Here is a 19,806-nt window from a genome sequence, read left to right as displayed (position 1 = left end):
AACTTTTTTGTAGACTGTTCTGTTTCCTCGTTTGTTTTTGTAATTCATCATTTTGTCAGCTAAACATATTGCTCAATAATACATCAAGGCAAGCAAGGAAATCTGAACAATGTGCGCGGCACCATAGGAGGACGGGTGAACACATGGCACACGTCCATATGCCCACCTTGCATTGAAACTGACAAACAAGATTGTTTTTGAAAGACCAGCAAATTCAAATTTAAGTGTTCAAGTGTTCAACGTAGCAAATTAAGATTAAAGTTTTTAATTAGAGAATTGATAGGGGCCGCGCAAACGCGTACCCCCTCTATCATAAATTATGACATCCACTCTCCCATTTGAGGAGATGGTAAGCCAGCGCATCCACCAAATGCAATGTGGACCACTAGCCTAGGCCACGACTCTTCATGATCAGTCGTCGACCCCGTCCAGGTAAGTTATCAAATTCATCCAGGCATTGACTAGCAGATTTATTATAAAGAGTATCACTTTCATCGAATATATAAAGAGAATTTATCTTTACTACCTGTGTCGGGGTGTCGAGCCATGTATTTCTTCAATAGGTGATAAATTCTTAACATCTTCAGATTTAATATCATTTTCTTTCATAGATTTCTTTGCCTGTTGCACATATTCAGGACTGAGGAATAGAATACCTCTCTTCTTCGGAGTTGCCTTAGGTAGGGGTGGGCACTGTTAAACCGAAAACCGGAAAACCAAACAGAACCGAACCGAACCGTATTAACCGGTTTGCCGGTTAATTTAGTGGTCCTCTTTTTGGTTCGGTGGCAAACTCTATGGTTGTTCATTGTTTGGTGTTTGTTCGGCTTCAATTGCTCAGAAACCGTATAGATCGAAGAAACCGATATGTACGATGCCTCGTGTAATACCTTGTTTACGTATGCGCAACAGGGTGTCGCACCTAATATCTAGCTTAGTGTGACAAGGAACCTGATGGGTGGGTCCGGCCAATTGGCCGCCAGCTGGCCCGTGCGTGTGGAGTTAAAAGAGGCCGCCTGTGGCTGAGCGAGGCATGCGTGTGTAAACTACTCTGTACCTGAACCTTTCCACTGCAATCTCACCTCCTTCTTCCTCTCCAAGTATTCCTCACCTGCCTCCTTCGTTCTCATCCCCGATCCCCTTTCCCCTTCGATCTGGTGTGTTACAATTGATATCAGAGCCAATTTCGCCGCCAATTTTTTTCCTCCGTGCAGGTTGTAGATCGGTAACATCCATCGCGCCAGTGTGAGCTGATCCGGCAAGCACACCCGAAATTCATCGCGGGGTTCAATCTCTCCAGAGCGAGGTGACGGCGCCCCTGAAAGCTTCGACGGCCACGCGACAGGTGCTGGCCGCCATGGATGAGAGCAACAACAACATCACCAAGCTGCTCAAGTCCCTCCTCTCCAAGGTGGACGAGCAAAAGGCAACCCACGACAAGCAGATCAGGATGCAAGCTGCGTTCAACACGCAGATCTCGCAGGAGGTGCGTGGTCTCGTCAAGAAGATCGATCTGACCCAGGCTGATGTCGATGCGACGCGCAAGACCGTCGAGGGCTCGGCATCGCCGTCGGACTCGGCGCATGATGAAGCACGGAGACGAGCCGATGGTGTAGATCAAGGTCCAGCGGGGAGCAGGAGACAAGGCACCAGCAATGTGGGAAGATTACAACGTCCTCCGCAAGCGATTCCGACCGCCGCGCTCTGGTCGGAGAGGAAGAAGAGGCACCTTAAGGAGGGGAGAATGTCACACCTAATCTCTAGCTTAGTGTGGCAAGGAACCTGACGGGTGGATCCGGCCAGCTGGCCCGTGCGTGTAGAGTTAACAGAGGCCGCCTGTGGTTGAGCGAGGCATGCGTGTGTAAACTACTCTGTACGTGAACCTTTCCACTGCAATCTCACCTCCTTCCTCCTCTGCAAGTATTCCTCACCTGCCTCCTTCGTTCTCATCTCCGATCCCCTTTCCCCCTTCGATCTGGTGTGTTACATAGGGCCGTTTGATACAGGGTCGTTTTGCTGATCGGCCCATCCCAGTTGTAACTTAGGAATAACTAATGTAATCACCCCATGCTCCCACTTCCCTCGTATGAAAACCTAGCCGTCAATAGTGACACCATCAGCCGGCCCCCTCTCCAGCCTTTGGCGAACAACTCATCGTCCAGCCGGCTTCGGCGAGCCAGCAATCACCGGCAATCCTTGTTGGTTGTGTTGGCTGTCCGGCTAGTCGGTCGATCATAGGTACTTGGACCGGTGCTCTGAGGTTCTAATCTTTGGATCGAAGTAGCACTACTATAAATAAGACCATGCTAGCGGAAATTGGCAATGGATCCTAGGTGCATATGCACCCATTGTCTAAATACACATTTTGAAAAGTTGTTCGCCAATTTAATTCTGTGCCTAGGAGCCAAAACACCGCGTCCCCATGCTAGCATGAATAATTTAATCTGCTTAGATTATTTTACTATTGTTTGCATGCAACGTAATCAATAGTTGTATTCTTCAAACAAGTAGTTATAGGATTCCAAGCTCAGTTTATGATTGATATTAAGGTTACTAGCTCATGTAATTATTTTGTGCATTCCATACAATGCAAATCACCACTCAATAATTCTTACACTTATACTGATGGGTGCATGTACTTCGGTTTTTCAGTTAACCGAGCAAACCGAACCGATATATTTTGGTGCATATGGTTTGGTTTCTAAATTTTGTGTGATTATTTCGGTTTCCATTTCTCCAAAACCGAAATTATGAAAAATCGGATAAACCGAACCGTATTAACCATATAAACTGAACTCCCAAGCCTAGGCTTAGGTGGTAATTCAGAAAGTGTCCAATCATTATCATTTCTCAATATATTATTCAATAGTTCTTCAGTCTGTCCAATAGTTCATTCATTGAAAAAACAACCAGCACAACTATCTAGTTAGTCCCTAGAAGCATCAATTAGTCCATTATAAAAGATATCACGTATTTAATTTTTCTTGAGAGGATGATCAGGCAAAGCGTTAAGTAATTGGAGAAGCCTCAACCAAGCTTGAGGGAGATTATCTTTTTTAATTTGCAAAAAGTTAAATATTTCCTATAAGGCAACTTGTTTCTTATGAGCAGAAAAATATTTTTCAGAGAAGTAATATATCATATCCTGAGGACTGTGCAAAGAACCAGGAGCAAGAGTATTAAATAACTTCTTAGCATCACCTTTTAGTGGAAAAGAAAACAACTTAAGAATATAGTAATAGCGATTTTTTTCATCATGAGCAAATAGGATGGCTATATCATTTAATTTAGTAAGGTGTGTCACAACAGTTTCAGTGTCATAACCATGAAAATGATCAGATTCAACCAAAGTAATTTACTCGGGATCGATAGAGAATTCATAATCCTTATCCGTAACAAAAATAGGAGAAGTAACAAATTTAGTATCATATTTCATTTCCTCCATCATAGATTTTTCTTTAAGCCTACTCAGTAATTTCTTAACACCATCTCTATCATTAGAAAAAAAAGAAAATTTCTAGCTATCTCCCCGTCAATAATATAACCCTCAGGTATTTCAACTCTAGTAGGAGAGCTAGGCATAATAGGAGAATCATAATTTTCATCAGTTTCAACAATTTCAAGTTCTTTAAATTTAGCAAGTTGTTCATCAAGAAATTCACCCAGTGGCACAGTATCATGAAGCAGAATACTAGCATCATCACAAGTTTCATTTATAGCAGAAGTAGCATCATCAATTACTTGCGACATATCTGAATGAATAACAAGTGGTGGTGTCACAAGCCTACTCAAAACGGAAGGTGAATCAAGTGCAAAGTCTGATGACACTTCCTTACCTCCTCTCGTCTTAGAGGGTACGATCTTGGTTCTAGTATCTTTCAGATTATTCACAATGATCAACAAATATAAATTCCAAGTGACTCAACAAACAGAGCTATCCTCCCCGGCAACGGCGCCAGGAAAAGGTCTTCATAAGCCACAAGTATAGGGGTTCGCAACAGTCTTCGAGGGTAGTATTTCATCCAAATTTATTGATTCAACACAAGGGGAGCCAAAGAATATTTGCAAGTATTAACAATTGAGTTGTCAATTCAGCCACACCTAGAGAACTAAATATCTGTAGCAAAGTGTTTAGTAGCACAGTAGTATGATAGTTTGATAGCAGTGGTAACAATAACAACAGTAACAGGAACAGTAACAATAGCAGTTTGTTGTGATTGTAACAGCAGCAACAACGACAGTAACTTGGCAAAGATCAATATATGAAAAGCATAGACATTGGATCAGTGATGATATTTGTGTTGGATGATATTCATCATGTAATAGTCACAACCTAGAGCGATACACAATAGCTCCAATTCATAAATGTAATGTAGGCATGTATTCCGTATATAGTCATACGTGCTTGTAATAAGAACTTGCATGACATCTTTTGTCCTACCCTCCCGTGGCAGCGGGGTCTATAAGGAAATCTAAGGGGTATTAAGGCATCTTTTTAATAGAGAACCGGAACAAATCATTAGCACATAGTGAATACATGAACTCCGCAAACTACGGTAATCACCGAAAAGAATCCCAATTATTGTCACCTTGGGGTATGTGGATCATAACACGTAATAGATGCATATATCTTGCAAGATAGGATCGAGAACTCAAAAATATTCATGAAAATATAAAGGGATCAAATGTGAAATCGTGGCACTCGGGCCCTAGTGACAAGCATTATTAAGCATAGCAAAATCATAGCAACATCAATCTCAGAACATAGTGGTTACTAGGGATCAAAGCCCTAACAAATTGACTCGATTACACGACAAATCTCATTCAACCCATCACCATCCAGCGAGCTTATGAAGAAATTATTCACTCCCGATGATGAGCATCATGGAATTGTTGATAGAGGATGGTTGAGGATGACGACGGCGTTGAATCCCCCCTCTTCGGTGCCCCGAATGGACTCCAGATCAGCCTTCCCGATGAAGAACATGAGGTGTCGATGGCTCCGTATTGTAAAATGCAATAAAAATTTCTCTCTGTTGTTTCTCTCGGCGAATAGGTATTTATGGAGTTGGAATTAGGGGCCCACAAGCCTGGGGGGCGCGCCCTGGGCTTGTGGCTCCTGGGTGGCTCCCCTTTGGTAGTCCTCTTCTCCAATATTTTTTTATATGTTCTGAAAATATTCTCCGTAAATTTTCAGCTCGATCCGAGATCTTTTATTTCGGCACAAAAATAACACCATGTCAATTCTGCTGAAAACAACATCAGTCTGGGTTAGTTCCATTCAAATCATGAAAATTAGAGTCCAAAACAAGAGCACAGGTGTTTGAAAAAATAGATACATTTGGGATGTATCACTGCTCCGCCTCCTTCTCCGGATCCGTCACCTCCATCGGCCTCGGTAGCTGCTCTCCCTCCTCCTCCTCCGGCTACTCCTGCTCCTCCACCTCTGGCTCCGGTGAGTCTGGAGGCAGCTTGGCAGCGATGCGGGCAGCGTGCCTCACTTGGATCTCCTCCGTGGTCTGCCTCCGGTGCTCCGGCATTAGCATAGTGTACGTCGTGATCTTGTGCCGGACCATGGCGATGCCGGAGAGCATGGGAGAGCGGGTGAGAGGAGGCAGACTGGCTCGGGTGGCGGCGCGAAGAGGGAGGAGGTGGATGGGCTAGGGTTGGGGACACCGGCCGGCTTGAATAGCCGGATTTGGCCTCGGGCGGCGAGCCGGAACGGCGGCACGCAGACACACCGCGGCGACGGAGGAGGCCTTCGTCGGACCGTCGGGTTTCTGGGCGATTCCGCATGGGACCCCATCGTTAGTCCTACGCGACGGATGCGCTCGAGCGCCCGCATATCCGCCCCATATTTGGGCTGGATATGAGGGGTGCCGGTAAGCCTGGGCGTTTGAAGCCCGTTTGAGGCGCCCGTATAGGTCATATTTTCGTGACCGGTCAGTGACCGGGCAAGCCTCCCAGTCGTTTGAGGCCGGTTTGGGGGCGCTCGATTGTAGATGCTCTCAGCTCCTCAACTCAGCTCACCATGACAACAGTATAGCCGACCATGGACGGGCAAATTCACTATTTTGGCCATTTTGACATAGTTTAGCACGACTGGTGACATCGCCCCTCGCCGATTGGCGCCGCAACCGTCATTGAGTCCTTCTCTGCTGGCCCCTCCGACTTCCGCGACATGGCGTACATCTCGTGCAGGTCCCCGTCTACGCATGTCCGATGCTGGCAACACAGATGCGTGCCTTCGTCCACGACGTGTCCCCGAGCCTGGCAAGTCTGGAGTGGCGCTTTGTCAACTTTGTCTTCGTCCGTCTACGCATGCCCGGTGCTGGCAACACCGACGCATGCCTTCATCTACGATGTGTCCCCGGGTTTGGCAAACCCGGCGCGACGCCTCGTCAACAACGTCTTCTCCCCGGCGCACCACTACTTCGACACCACTGCGCCCATGACTAACTCGGCGCCTCCTTGCGCCCACGGCTCCACCGCGACTTCCTTGACACCGGCTACGCCGACTTGACATCGACCACGGCGTTCTTCGCACGGCTACCTCGACCACGGCTACACCATCCTACGCTCTCGGCTACCTCGACATCAGCACAAAGGGCTATCACCTCTCTTGAGCAACTCGTCGGATTCCTCTACAGTCAACGAGACCGCGACGCGACACCCTCCATGACGCTCCCGCTACGATTGTGGGGGGATGTCAGCCCATCGGTTGCTATTCTCTCCAGTCTTTCCATCCGCGACGCTCCTGTTGTTCACAACGCTACCGCCACGACTGCAGGGGGATGTTAGAGATATGTTTGGGATACATGTATTTGGTAGTCTAGGATTTATAATCCGTCTCCTACCTTATCTCCAGGAGAAACGTCTTGTCCTCCAAGTCTTGTACTCAATATATACTCGCCCTCAAGTCTCAATAATACATCCATCATACTCCACCAATCCCCTCTCTATCCCTTCTTACACAATATATTAGAGAGTTGTTGGCTGCGACAAGTAAATGAACAAATCCTAGAACAAGTAACCATAGCACTAAAAGGCATTATCAAGATTCAGCATTTGGTTTGAATGACTCTTTGATGGGCAAGAATCTGAACGAGCACCTAGCATATTGACAAACAGATACAGCTAACTGAAAGGCATTGCTTCAACTCAGACATGACAAATATTAAGGATATCGGGAAGCATGCATCAATTACCTCATTTAAAATCGTATAAGATCTTGCATTGACATAAAAGAGAAGAAACATGGCTGAAGATGCACACATACAAATACTCTTTCTTAAAATGCTAACTGTAAATTGTTGAACTACTCCCAGTAAAAAACTATGCAAAAGGCTCAAGTAGTCCATGCATATATTCTGAATTTAGACTTTCGTCATAGGCGCTGGCTTCTCGCCAAGCAGGTGCCTCATTTTTTGTACACTAGATCGTTGATGGCGCGTGCTACCTCTTGAGCACTGCATTGGTTTTCCCTTGAAGAGGAAAGGGTGATGCAGTAAACTAGCATAAGTATTTTCCTCAGTTTTTGAGAACCAAGGTATCAATCCAGTAGGAGATCACGCACGAGTCCCACGCACCTACACAAACAAATAAGAACCTCGCAACCAATGCGATAAAGGGGTTGTCAATCCCTTCACGGTCACTTACGAGAGTGAGATCTGATAGATATGATAAGATAATATTTTTGGTATTTTTATGATAAAGGTGCAAAGTAAAATAAACGGCAATAAAAATAACTAAGTGTTGGAAGATTAATATGATAGAAGATAGACCCGGGGGCCATAGGTTTCACTAGTGGCTTCTCTCAAGAGCATAAGTATTACGGTGGATAAACGAATTACTGTCGAGCAATTGATAGAATTGAGCATAGTTATGAGAATATCTAGGTATGATCATGTATATAAGCATCACGTCCGTGACAAGTAGACCGAAACGATTCTGCATCACTATTACTCCACACATCGGCCGTTATCCAGCATGCATCTAGAGTATTAAGTTCATAAGAACGGAGTAATGCCTTAAGTAAGATGACATGATGTAGAGGGATAAACTCATGCAATATGATATAAACCCCATCTTTTTATCCTCGATGGCAACAATACAATACGTGCCTTGCTGCCCCTGCTGTCACTGGAAAAGGACACCGCAAGATTGAACCCAAAGCTAAGCACTTCTCCCATTGCAAGAAAGATCAATCTAGTAGGCCAAACCAAACTGATAATTCAAAGTCTCATCTCGACTTGTGGGGGAATCATAGTCTCCATCATCCTTTCCTCACTTGGGACAATGCTCTAATAATGATGATCATCACACTTTTATTTACTTTACAACTCAAGAATTACAACTCAAAACTTAGAACATAATATGACTCTATGTGGATGCCTCCGGCGGTGTACCGGGATATGCAATGAATCAAGAGTGACATGTATGAAAGAATTATGAACAGTGGCTTTGCCACAAATATGATGTCAACTACATGATCATGCAAAGCAATATGACAATGATGAAGCGTGTCATAGTTAACGGAACGGTGGTAAGTTGCATGGCAATATATCTCGGAATGGCTATGGAAATGCCATGATAGGTAGGTATGTTGGCTGTTTTGAGGAAGGTATATGGTGGGTGTATGATACCGGCGAAAAGTGCGCGGTATTAGAGAGTCTAGCAATGGTGGAAGGATGAAAAGTGAGTATGATCCATGGACTCAACATTAGTCATAAAGAACTCATATACTTGTTGCAAAAATCTACAAGTTATCAAAGCAAAGTATTACGCGCATGCTCCTAGGGGGATAGATTGGTAGGAAAAGACCATCGCTCGTCCCTGACCGCCACTCATAAGGAAGACAATCAATAAATAAATCATGCTCCGACTTCATCACCTAACGGTTCACCATACGTGCATGCTACGGGAATCACAAACTTTAACACAAGTATTTCTCAAATTCACAACTACTCAACTAGCATGACTCTAATATCACCATCTTCATATCTCAAAACAATTATCAAGCATCAAACTTCTCATAGTATTCAATACACTCATAAGATTTTTTTACTAATCTTGGATGCCTATCATAATTAAAGCAAATTACCATGCTGTTTTGTAGGACTCTCAAACTAATATAAGTGAAGCATGAGAGAACAATAGTTTCTATAAAACAAATCCACCACCGTGCTCTAAGAGATATAAGTGAAGCACTAGAGCAAAAACTATATAGCTCAAAAGATATAAGTGAAGCACATAGAGTATTCTAATAAATTTCGAATCATGTGTGTCTCTCTCAAAAGGTGTGTACAGCAAGGATGATTGTGGTAAACTAAAAAGCAAAGACTCAAATCATACAAGACGCTCCAAGCAAAACACATATCATGTGGTGAATAAAAATATAGCTCCAAGTAAAGTTACCGATGGACGAAGACAAAAGAGGGGATGCCTTCCGGGGCATCCCCAAGCTTTGGCTTTTTGGTGTCCTTAGATTACCTTGGGGTGCCATGGGAATCCCCAATCTTAGGCTCTTGCCACTCCTTGTTCCATAATCCATCAAATCTTTTACCCAAAACTTGAAAACTTCACAACACAAAACTCAACAGAAAATCTCGTGAGCTCCGTTAGCGAAAGAAAACAAAACACCACTTCAAGGTACTGTAATGAACTCATTATTTATTTATATTGGTGTTAAACCTACTGTATTCCAACTTCTCTATGGTTTATAAACTCTTTTATTAGCCATAGATTCATCAAAATAAGCAAACAACACACGAAAAACAGAATCTGTCAAAAACAGAACAGTCTGTAGTAATCTGTAACTAACGCAAACTTCTGGAACTCAGAAAAATATTCCAAAATAGGAAGACCTAAAAAATTTGTTTATTGATCTGCTGCAACTGGAATCAGTATTTTATCATGTTCTGGTGATTTTTAACAATTGTTTTCGTGAACAGAAAGTTTCTGGAATTTTCAGCAAGATCAAATAACTATCATCCAAGAAGATGCTATAGGTTTAACTTGGCACAAACACTAATTAAAACATAAAAACACATCTAACCAGAGGCTAGATCAAAGATTTATTCAACAACAGAAAGGAAATATATTGGGTTGTCTCCCAACAAGCGCTTTTCTTTAAAGCCTTTTAGCTAGGAATTGATAATTTTAATGATGCTCGCATGAGAGACAAGAATTGAAGCACAAAGAGAGCATCAAATAGCATGTGACAAACACATCTAAGTCTAACATACTTCCGATGCATAGGCTTTTTATAAGCAAACAAATTATCAAGGCAAGCAAAAACTAGCATATGCAAGGAAGAAGAAAGAGACGATAGCAATCTCAACATGAAGAGAGGTAATTTAGTAACATGAAAATTTCTACAACCATATTTTCCTCTCTCATAATAATTACATGTAGGATCATAAGAAAATTCAACAATATAGCTATCACATAACATATTCTCAACACGATCCACATGCATGCAAAGTTGACACTCTTCCAAAATAGTGGGATTAACATTAACTAAAGTCAAGACCTCTCCAAACCCACCTTTATCAAAAACTTCATAAGATTGAACATTCTCCAAATATGTGGGATCTAAAGTCGACACTCTTCCAAACTCACTTTCAATATTATTGCAAACATTATTATCAATCTCATATTCATCATGGGGCTTAAATAAATTTTCAAGATCGTAAGAAGAATCACCCCAATCATGATCATTGCAACAAGTAGTGGACATAGCAAAACTAGCATCCCCAAGCTTAGGGTTTTGCATATTATTAGCACAATTGACATTAATAGAATTTATAATATCATCATTGCAATCATGCTTTTTATTCAAAGATCTATCGTGATTCACTTCATAAAGTACTTCATCACAATTTTCGGATTCACGAATTTCAAGCAAAACTTCATAAAGATAATCTAGTGCACAAAACTCACTAGCAATTGGTTCATCATAATTGGATCTCTTAAAAAGATTAGCAAGAGGATGAGGATTCATAGATCTTAGGTTCTCTGTTTAGCAATAAATACACAACTATTCCAACCAAAGAAGCAAACGAGCCAAGTAAGACATCAAGGCAAACGAGAAAGAAGCGAAGAAAACGGCAAAGGTGAAGTGGGGGAGAGGAAAATGAGAGGCAAATGGCAAATAATGTAATGCGAGGCATAAGAGTTTGTGATGGGTACTTGGTATGTCTTGACTTGTGCGTAGACTCCCCGGCAACGGCGCCAGAAATCCTTCTTGCTACCTCTTGAGCACTGCGTTGGTTTTCCCTTGAAGAGGAAAGGGTGATGCAGCAAAGTAGCATAAGTATTTCTCTCAGTTTTTGAGAACCAAGGTATCAATCCAGTAGGAGATCACACACGAGTCCCACGCACCTACACAAACAAATAAGAACCTCGCAACCAGCACGATAAAGGGGTTGTCAATCCCTTCACGGTCACTTACGAGAGTGAGATCTGATAGATATGATAAGATACTATTTTTGGTATTTTTATGATAAAGGTGCAAAGTAAAATAAACGGCAATAAAAATAACTAAGTGTTGGAAGATTAATATGATAGAAGATAGACCCGGGGGCCATAGGTTTCACTAGTGGCTTCTCTCAAGAGCATAAGTATTACGGTGGGTAAACGAATTACTGTCGAGCAATTGATAGAATTGAGCATAGTTATGAGAATATCTAGGTATGATCATGTATATAGGCATCACGTCCGTGACAAGTAGACCGAAACGATTCTGCATCTACTACTATTACTCCACACATCGACCGCTATCCAGCATGCATCTAGAGTATTAAGTTCATAAGAACGGAGTAATGCTTTAAGTAAGATGACATGATGTAGAGGGATAAACTCATGCAATATGATATAAACCCCATCTTTTTATCCTCGATGGCAACAATACAATACGTGCCTTGCTGCCCCTGCTGTCACTGGGAAAGGACACCGCAAGATTGAACCCAAAGCTAAGCACTTCTCCCATTGCAAGAAAGATCAATCTAGTAGGCCAAACCAAACTGATAATTCGAAGAGACTTGCAAAGATAACCAATCATACATAAAAGAATTCAGAGGAGATTCAAATATTGATCATAGATAAACTTGATCATAAACCCACAATTCATCGGATCTCGACAAACACACCGCAAAAGAAGATTACATCGAATAGATCTCCAAGAAGATCGAGGAGAACTTTGTATTGAGATCCAAAGAGAGAGAAGAAGCCATCTAGCTAATAACTATGGACCCAAAGGTCTGAAGTAAATTACTCACACATCATCGGAGAGGCTATGGTGTTGATGTAGAAGCCCTCCGTGATCAATGCCCCCTCCGGCGGAGCGCCGGAAAAGGCCCCAAGATGGGATCTCACGGGTACAGAAGGTTGCAGCGATGAAAATAGGGTTTTGGCTCTTGTTCTGATGGTTTGGGGGTACGTAGGTATATATAGGAGGAAGAAGTACATCGGTGGAGCAACGTGGGCCCCACGAGGGTGGAGGGCGCGCCTGGGGGGGGGGGGGGGGGGGTAGGCGCGCCCCCTGCCTCGTGCTCTCCTCGTTGATTGCTTTACGTAGACTCCAAGTACTCTGGATCACGTTTGTTTTGAAAATCACGTTCCCGAAGGTTTCATTTCGTTTGGACTCCGTTTGATAAACACTGAAATAGGCAAAAAAACAACAATCTGGGCTGGGCCTCCGGTTAATAGGTTAGTCCCAAAAATAATATAAAAGTGTATAATAAATCCCATTAAATATGCAAAAAAGAATATAATATAGCATGATACAATCAAAAATTATAGATACGTTGGAGACGTATCAGCGCGCGTCGCGGCGCCTGTCTATTTTGCACTAGAATAATTGGATTTTTCAGAATTATTAATCATAAATGAAGTATCAATAGATGGTTATGTTCACACACGAACATGTCACCGTGTACCTCCAACGCCGAGGGTGATGCATCGCAGCTCACGTCGAAGGAAACCCGTCCGGAAGCGCGGTACGCAAGCAATCCGGTGGGTGCTTTTGAGGACCCAAAACCCCACACGCCTGAGAGGGACCCCGTCAGGGCGCGCGACGGCTATGGGCTGCCCTAGATCGGCCTGACCGCCCCTAGGGCCCCGAGGTTCGCCGCCCTGCAACAAGAAGAACGAACGAAGAACGAGGAAGAAGAAGAACAAGGATAGGAGATAGATGAACACGAAAAAGTAGTAGATGTATTTGTTCGATTGTGTGTTGTTGAATCGGCCGTCACCCCTTAGGTATATAAGAGGCGGCTGGACTTCCCGTGCAAAGAAAAAGCTTCGATTCACGCCCAAAGCCCTAATCAAATTCAGATTGGTTTTGTCCGAACTTTCCAAAACTATTCGGTTTAAACTGGCTGCACCTTGCGGGTCTTTTTTGTGATAGTAAACGACCTTAGATGAAAATGCGCCCAAAAGCATATTTACTCGATTCAACGAGACGAACAATTTTCATGTTGAATGTTTTTTGATTCGAGGCCATGTTCAGGGCTGAATCGCTCGTGCAAAATGGACCGTCACTCGCGCTACCAGTTTTGCCTCGTGACAAAGCCGTATTCAAATGTCTCTAACTTTTGCATACGATCTCGGATTGAGATGATTTTTGTATAAGAATCATCCGTTTCAACGAGACGCACAACTTCCATGTTGAAACCTTTTCCAGTTGAGGCCATTTTAACTGGGTTTCAACCCAATCTTTAATCCGGTGTCAACATGAACATCTTTGAACTTGTCATAACTTTTGCATCCGGGCTCCGTTTTAGACCATCTTCATATCCATCTTGATCTTCGCGAAGAGAGCCATCCCATGGTGACTTCAATAATAAGTATGAATTAATCTTGACATAGCTTCAAGCTACTCTTTATGATCGTGCCACTTTTCAGCGTCAACACATGCCCCCCCTGTTTTTCGGCAAAGCTAGCGTGCCGAAAAATAACTTGTACCATGTTGGTTCTAAGGACGATGTCAACACTCCATTGGCCATTTATATGCTTAGGGAGATAATTATATATCGGCCATTGTTATTTTTGAATCCTTGATGCAAACTTGGGCGAAACCTTCTCAACTTCATTAACAATCCGATGATAAAGTTCCATAGATATGTATCTCAAGGTCATCCTCCGAACCATATTGTTCACCCTTTTGTTGGGATTTTGTAGATAATCAACAACAAAAATTCTCTAATCCTTACTTTCGCCTACATAAAAATTTCATTAGTGTCCGAAGTTGTGGACTTCGCTTCGGCCTTACCTATGTTGACGAGACGAAGCATCTGCTATTGAGAGAAATGCAATATATACACCATGATTAACATAGTAGCCGGATGCTTGCTGTGCCAACTCTTTTGAATTGTCATGTCTAAATATATGAACAATTTTAAAGCAACCCAAGGTAAATTTTGCATCTAGACATACCCCAAGATAAACTATAAGTGATTCGTCAAAACATTGATAACCCCTGGATATTTGTTGAACTACTCATAACGAATCACCGAAAGCCTCAATATGTATAGCACCTATAGCAAGTAAAATATTCAATCCGAATAACAATGCATATTCGGCTTTGATTAATCGTGCATAAGAATATTCTAAGCGGCATGAGGCTTCAAAAACCGTACCATAAAGAAATATATAAACAACACCTACACTTTGGCCATCGCTACAAATTGAACCATCAAAACATAATCTCCATAGTACTAGAAAGACAAGGCTAATATCAACATTATGCATGTCATTAATCCGATGATCAGTAATAAAATCAGCTATGATTTGGCCTCTTATAGATCTCAAAGATGCATAAGCCAAATCATATCCAAACAAAGTATAAGCCCATTAGCCAATTCTGCAACTATGAATTGGTCTATGCGGCATATATTCAATGACATCGGTCATGATGTCTCAACTCCATTCAATCATAATATAGGCATATATATAAATTTCCATGAGCATGTACCTTGTCTCGCTCTCCAATCGAACTAAGGACGATGTTAGAATACTACACCGGCCATGCATTGACATACTCTTAGGATGACAGATAAATATCGTCCATTACCATGTAAACTTCATTCAAAGCACATACAGCCGAAATAAACAAATGCAATGACAAATGAAGTATTTCGGCCCTTTGGATCAGTAACAAACTTGTAGCTAATCAAATGTATAGTGATTTGGTAATACCCTTTCATGATGTAAGAAATTATATTGCAACCATGGATCATTATAAGCCCATTGAGGGTAACCAAGCATACCTGATGACGAATTCCATGGAATAGGCATTAATGGTATAGTTGAAGAATATGGATAATGTGTGGACCGAAGATGTTGAAACCTTCGGCTTGGTCCTTCATAGTTTTCACTCTTTTCCCTCTTCACCTTTGCCGCACTTCTTGTAATGGAAGCTTGCACATAATTCTTTTTATGAGTACCTCCTTTGGGAACCCATGCCATGTTCCTTTCTTCAAGTTCTTGTGCACTAAGTTTTTGTAATTTCTTCTTTTGCCAATATGATAAGCCGAGGGGGCATTTCGGCTATGATTCTGTTTTGACCAATGGCAATTCTTGTTTGTCTCTGTGCACCCTCAACTTATTTTCTTCATATTTGGCAATTTTATTTTTAACAATTGATTGCTCCACTTCTTTGCCTTTTTTAGCCAATGTCAACATTTTAATTGGCTCTTTGTTATTTGATATCAAATCTGAAGTAGCACACTTATGACCATCGTTGTATTTGTTCGATTGTGTGTTGTTGAATCGGCCGTCACCCCTTAGGTATATAAGATGCGGCTTGACTTCCCGTGCAACGAAAAGTCTTGGATTCACGCTCAAAACCCTAGTCAAATTCGGATTGGTTTTGTCCGAACTTTCCAAAACTGTTCGGTTTAAACTGGCTGCACCTTGCGGGTCTTTTTTGTTGCAGTAGACGACCTCGGATGAAAATGCGCTGAAAAACATATTTACTCGTTTCGATGAGACGAACAACTCTCATGTTGAATTTTTTTTGATTCGAGGCCATCTTTAGAGCCGAATCGCTCGCGAAAAACGGACTGTCACTCGCGCTACCCATCAGACACCATGTGTGACGGGACGAGCTAGTTTTGCCTCGTGACAAAGCCGTATTCAAATGGCTCTAACATTTGCATACAATCTCGGATTGAGACAGTTTTTATATCAAAATCATCCGTTTCTACGAGACGCACAACTTTCATGTTGAAACTTTTTCCATTTGAGGCTATCTTAATTGGGTCTCAGTCCATTCTTTAATCTGGTGTCAACATGAGCATCTTTGAACTTGTCATAATTTTTGCATCCGGGCTTCGTTTTAGACCATCTTCATAACCATCTTGATCTTCTCGAAGAGAGCCATCCCATGGTGACTTCAATAATAAGTCTGAATTAATCTTGACATAGATTCAAGCTACTCTTTATGATCGTGCACAGAACGCTCCCCAAACACCTTATTGACCTTCACCCGTACACGACTCAATGTTGCGTGGTTCCGGAGGCTTACTGTCCCTATCGGCGGTGCACACCGTAAGACAGGATGGGGAAGAACCTGGTAGCGCAGTGCTCTGGAACTTGGTAGCAGGAGGCAGGTGGTGCTCTGTTTCTGTGTGTCTATGGAGAGGAGAGACCTCTATTTTATAAGCACGGAAAGAGGAGGCAAATAGGCTGCGACGGGAAATGAAATGAAGAGACGGGAGACGAGTAGGTAGTAGCCAAAGGAGAACAAACCTCGTAACCAATCTCCACTAACTGCAGCAGCAAAGCACTTCAGCTTCATGCATGCTCTAGGCACTCCCGCAGCCCGTGGCGCGACGCAGTGTGTCGTGATGAGGCGAGGCAAGGCGTGGCGGGGCGGGCGGCAGAGGAGGAGCGTGTGAGAACCTTTCTTCATGCTCATACAAGTGGGGAAAGAGCTCACCTTATGAGGAGGTGTAACTTTCTCTCAACTAGCAATGTGGGACTAAACTTTAGTCCCACCTCTTGACATGCATGAATGGGCCAAGCTGGCGTCTAGGACTTATTATGAATTTCTGAAATATTTATTGGGCAGGTCCAATATGGGCCAAAAGCGGTGCTGCTGCCTAAGCGGTTGCCCCACACCCACGAACCACATGTGGACGCCTACGCAAGGTACCCACAGTCCCATTTTCTACTTAAGCTAAATAGTTATCCAGAATTCTCCATCCGAAGTCCTGAAAGTTGTATACGCAAAAAATATATCATATAATTCCAATACGGGACTACTCAAACGGCATAGATCTAATCACACGAACGACCAACTCTTCACCTAGAGTTTCGATGCGGACCGCGGAATCGCGTATTGTTTCTCGATGAGCTGGCCTTCGGGCCGGGAGGCCCAATCAACCATATTGCTCTGTTTTTTTCTCCTGGAGTAGCGTCCACTTAGGACAGCCCGCAAATCGTGCCATGAGAGCAGATCTGACGGACATCGATCACCCAGAAGTGAGATCGAATGGCTGAGAGGACTGATGGTGTGAGAGGGCAGGGTTTTGGTGCAGTTTTACTGTCCTAAAATGTCCAGAGCTTCAGATATTATAATCCGACACAAATGCTGCAAGTATGTACAACAGAATTGATGATTCAGGCCAAACCAACAGTAGAGATGTGCTGCTATGGCTTGATGTCAGTAAGTCACACAAATAACATAGCTTAAAAACCAAGTTGGATTATAACCTGTTGCCTCATAAGTCATAATCCAAGTTACTGTGAAAACAACTGCTAGTGCTGTCAGGTGTCGGTTTCCATGGGACGCACACACGCAACGAGGCTCAGAACAGCAAAGGCAGTCCTGTACTGTGAAGGATTGTGCATAAGACCAGGAAGGTTGAAGGAGGCTCATATTGATATGATCCAACAACGGTCTTATTTCCATGTGTCTATCTCTAGGTGTGAGGCATCATCGTCAGAGCCAAGATGGTTAAAAGTAATGTTGATGCTGCAGTGTTCTATTGATGATCAAATGATGGGCGTGGGGGTGGTGATTACGTATCCATGATGGTGATGACCACATTCTTCAAGGCGTCACCATCCCAGAACTGGCTCAAGGAATAGGGGATTGACCAGGCCTAGAACAATTGATTTGCTCTAAAAAATCTGCAAGTAATCCATCTAGCAACATAAATCTACAACGAGTCCAATCTTTAGAAGAAGAGCAACCAGATGCTTCATCAAAGAAGCTCAAATCACAAAGCATCAACGTGGCAAGGATGATAACACCAAGCAAAACATCCGCTTGACGATAACGATTCAGTTTGACAAGCGATGACCACTGATCACGATAGGTTTTTTTGTTGCCGCAAACATAACCACTGACCGAAGATGTTCACCAACAGGTGAAAATGATGCACTTGTCACCATCCCACTGCTTGTTCTTCTCTTCAAAATTTTTTAGCATGTGATGTCAAATCCTGCAATGAACAACAGAACGAACAGTTTAATTAGTATATGAGACTCTGGATCATACCAAAAAAAGCACTCCTTAATAGAATGTGCAAGACAGAAACTACTCCCTCCGTAAACTAATATAAGAGCATTTAGAGTACTAAAATAGTGATCTAAACGCTCTTATAATAGTTTACGGAGGGAGTACATAATACAGTTCAGTAGCGACACTGGCTCACATGCAAAAAAGGACTATACTATTAGAATGTGCCAAAAACAACAGAACCAACAATTCAGCATTGAAACTTTCTTTTGCGGGTTCAGCACTGAAACTATACCAGGGAAAAAAAATCACCTGTAAAATGCACAAGAAACAAAAGACAACATTTGTTCTTCTGTATACAACTTCATAATATAGGCGATGCACATACATTGTCATAAATAGGAAGATGGCACCCTATTTTTCCTATTGCAATGCATATTGTTTGCCTTCTGTACGTACAAAAGGTCACATGTTTCATCAACTAGGCTTTAATTTTGATCACGTAATCTTCCAATTGCTTGGCATTCTGTCGTACTGTGTCCTGTTTGAAATGATACTTTCTCAACTTATTAAGAGGCTCTCTTTACATATCCATGGTTGATCAAAGAAATCATGCACACTCGGCTGGATCAAATGCATGATTGCTAATTCATGTTTAAGTTTTCCCCCCAATATCTTATTATTCCAACCTGACAAGTGCCAGCGACTTCCACAATCAGATTCTGTAACACTAAATCCTCAATTACTAATAGTTCCATTGCTTGCAGAGTTTAATTCTATGCAAGAGCAGAAGGTGCTAGCCTTTTGACAGGGGAATGTGTAAATAAACCTCACCATGTGTATTAGGAAATGGCAATTTAAACTTTTGTTTAGTATTTTGGGTAACAACAGGTTCCAAAGTTGCACGCAATGCACCGTCAGATAGCGTACTATTTAGAAATGATAATTTAACGACAGTCGCTCTCCAGGGGGCGGCTCGGGCGAAACCTACTGCGCCGCCGCCGCAACCCCCCACTCATCCCCCGTCCCCCTCACCGCTGTCGGGTGACGCCACCAGGCAAAGCCTTTGTGACAGCCACCGCCGGCGGGACTTCCTCGCCCCTTAGCGCGCGGCGGCTGACCCTAGACGACGTGGTTTGTGATGTGAGACTGGGCATCGGGGAGGCGGTCCCAGGCTCTCACTCCGGCGGTGGAAGGCTGTGGTGGGGCGCCAATGCTCGGTTGGCGCGGGGTGGTGGGCGTGTAAGCACAGTGGTGCCCAAGCGGCGTGGATCTAATGCTTCTAGCTCGAAGGTGATTTGCGCTTGGGCAGCTGCGGCGGGCGTCCTCGGCTA

The 19,806-nt window shown here is 43.0% G+C and overlaps 1 non-coding gene across 1 annotated transcript; it reads right to left on the bottom strand.

Annotated features, from left to right (window-relative positions):
• Positions 1–280: 280 nt before the first annotated feature.
• On the bottom strand, positions 281–440 carry LOC120967724 (U1 spliceosomal RNA). Its single transcript, XR_005761444.2, has one exon. It is a non-coding gene; the product is annotated as a U1 spliceosomal RNA (small nuclear RNA).
• Between the last annotated feature and the right edge of the window lie 19,366 nt (positions 441–19,806).

This window comes from Aegilops tauschii, chromosome 6, assembly GCF_002575655.3.
Source record: "Aegilops tauschii subsp. strangulata cultivar AL8/78 chromosome 6, Aet v6.0, whole genome shotgun sequence".
In the NCBI taxonomy this organism is placed as follows: Eukaryota; Viridiplantae; Streptophyta; class Magnoliopsida; order Poales; family Poaceae; genus Aegilops; species Aegilops tauschii.
The sequence above is the reverse complement of the archived record's forward strand: the minus strand, read 5'-3'. Positions and strand labels throughout refer to the sequence as shown.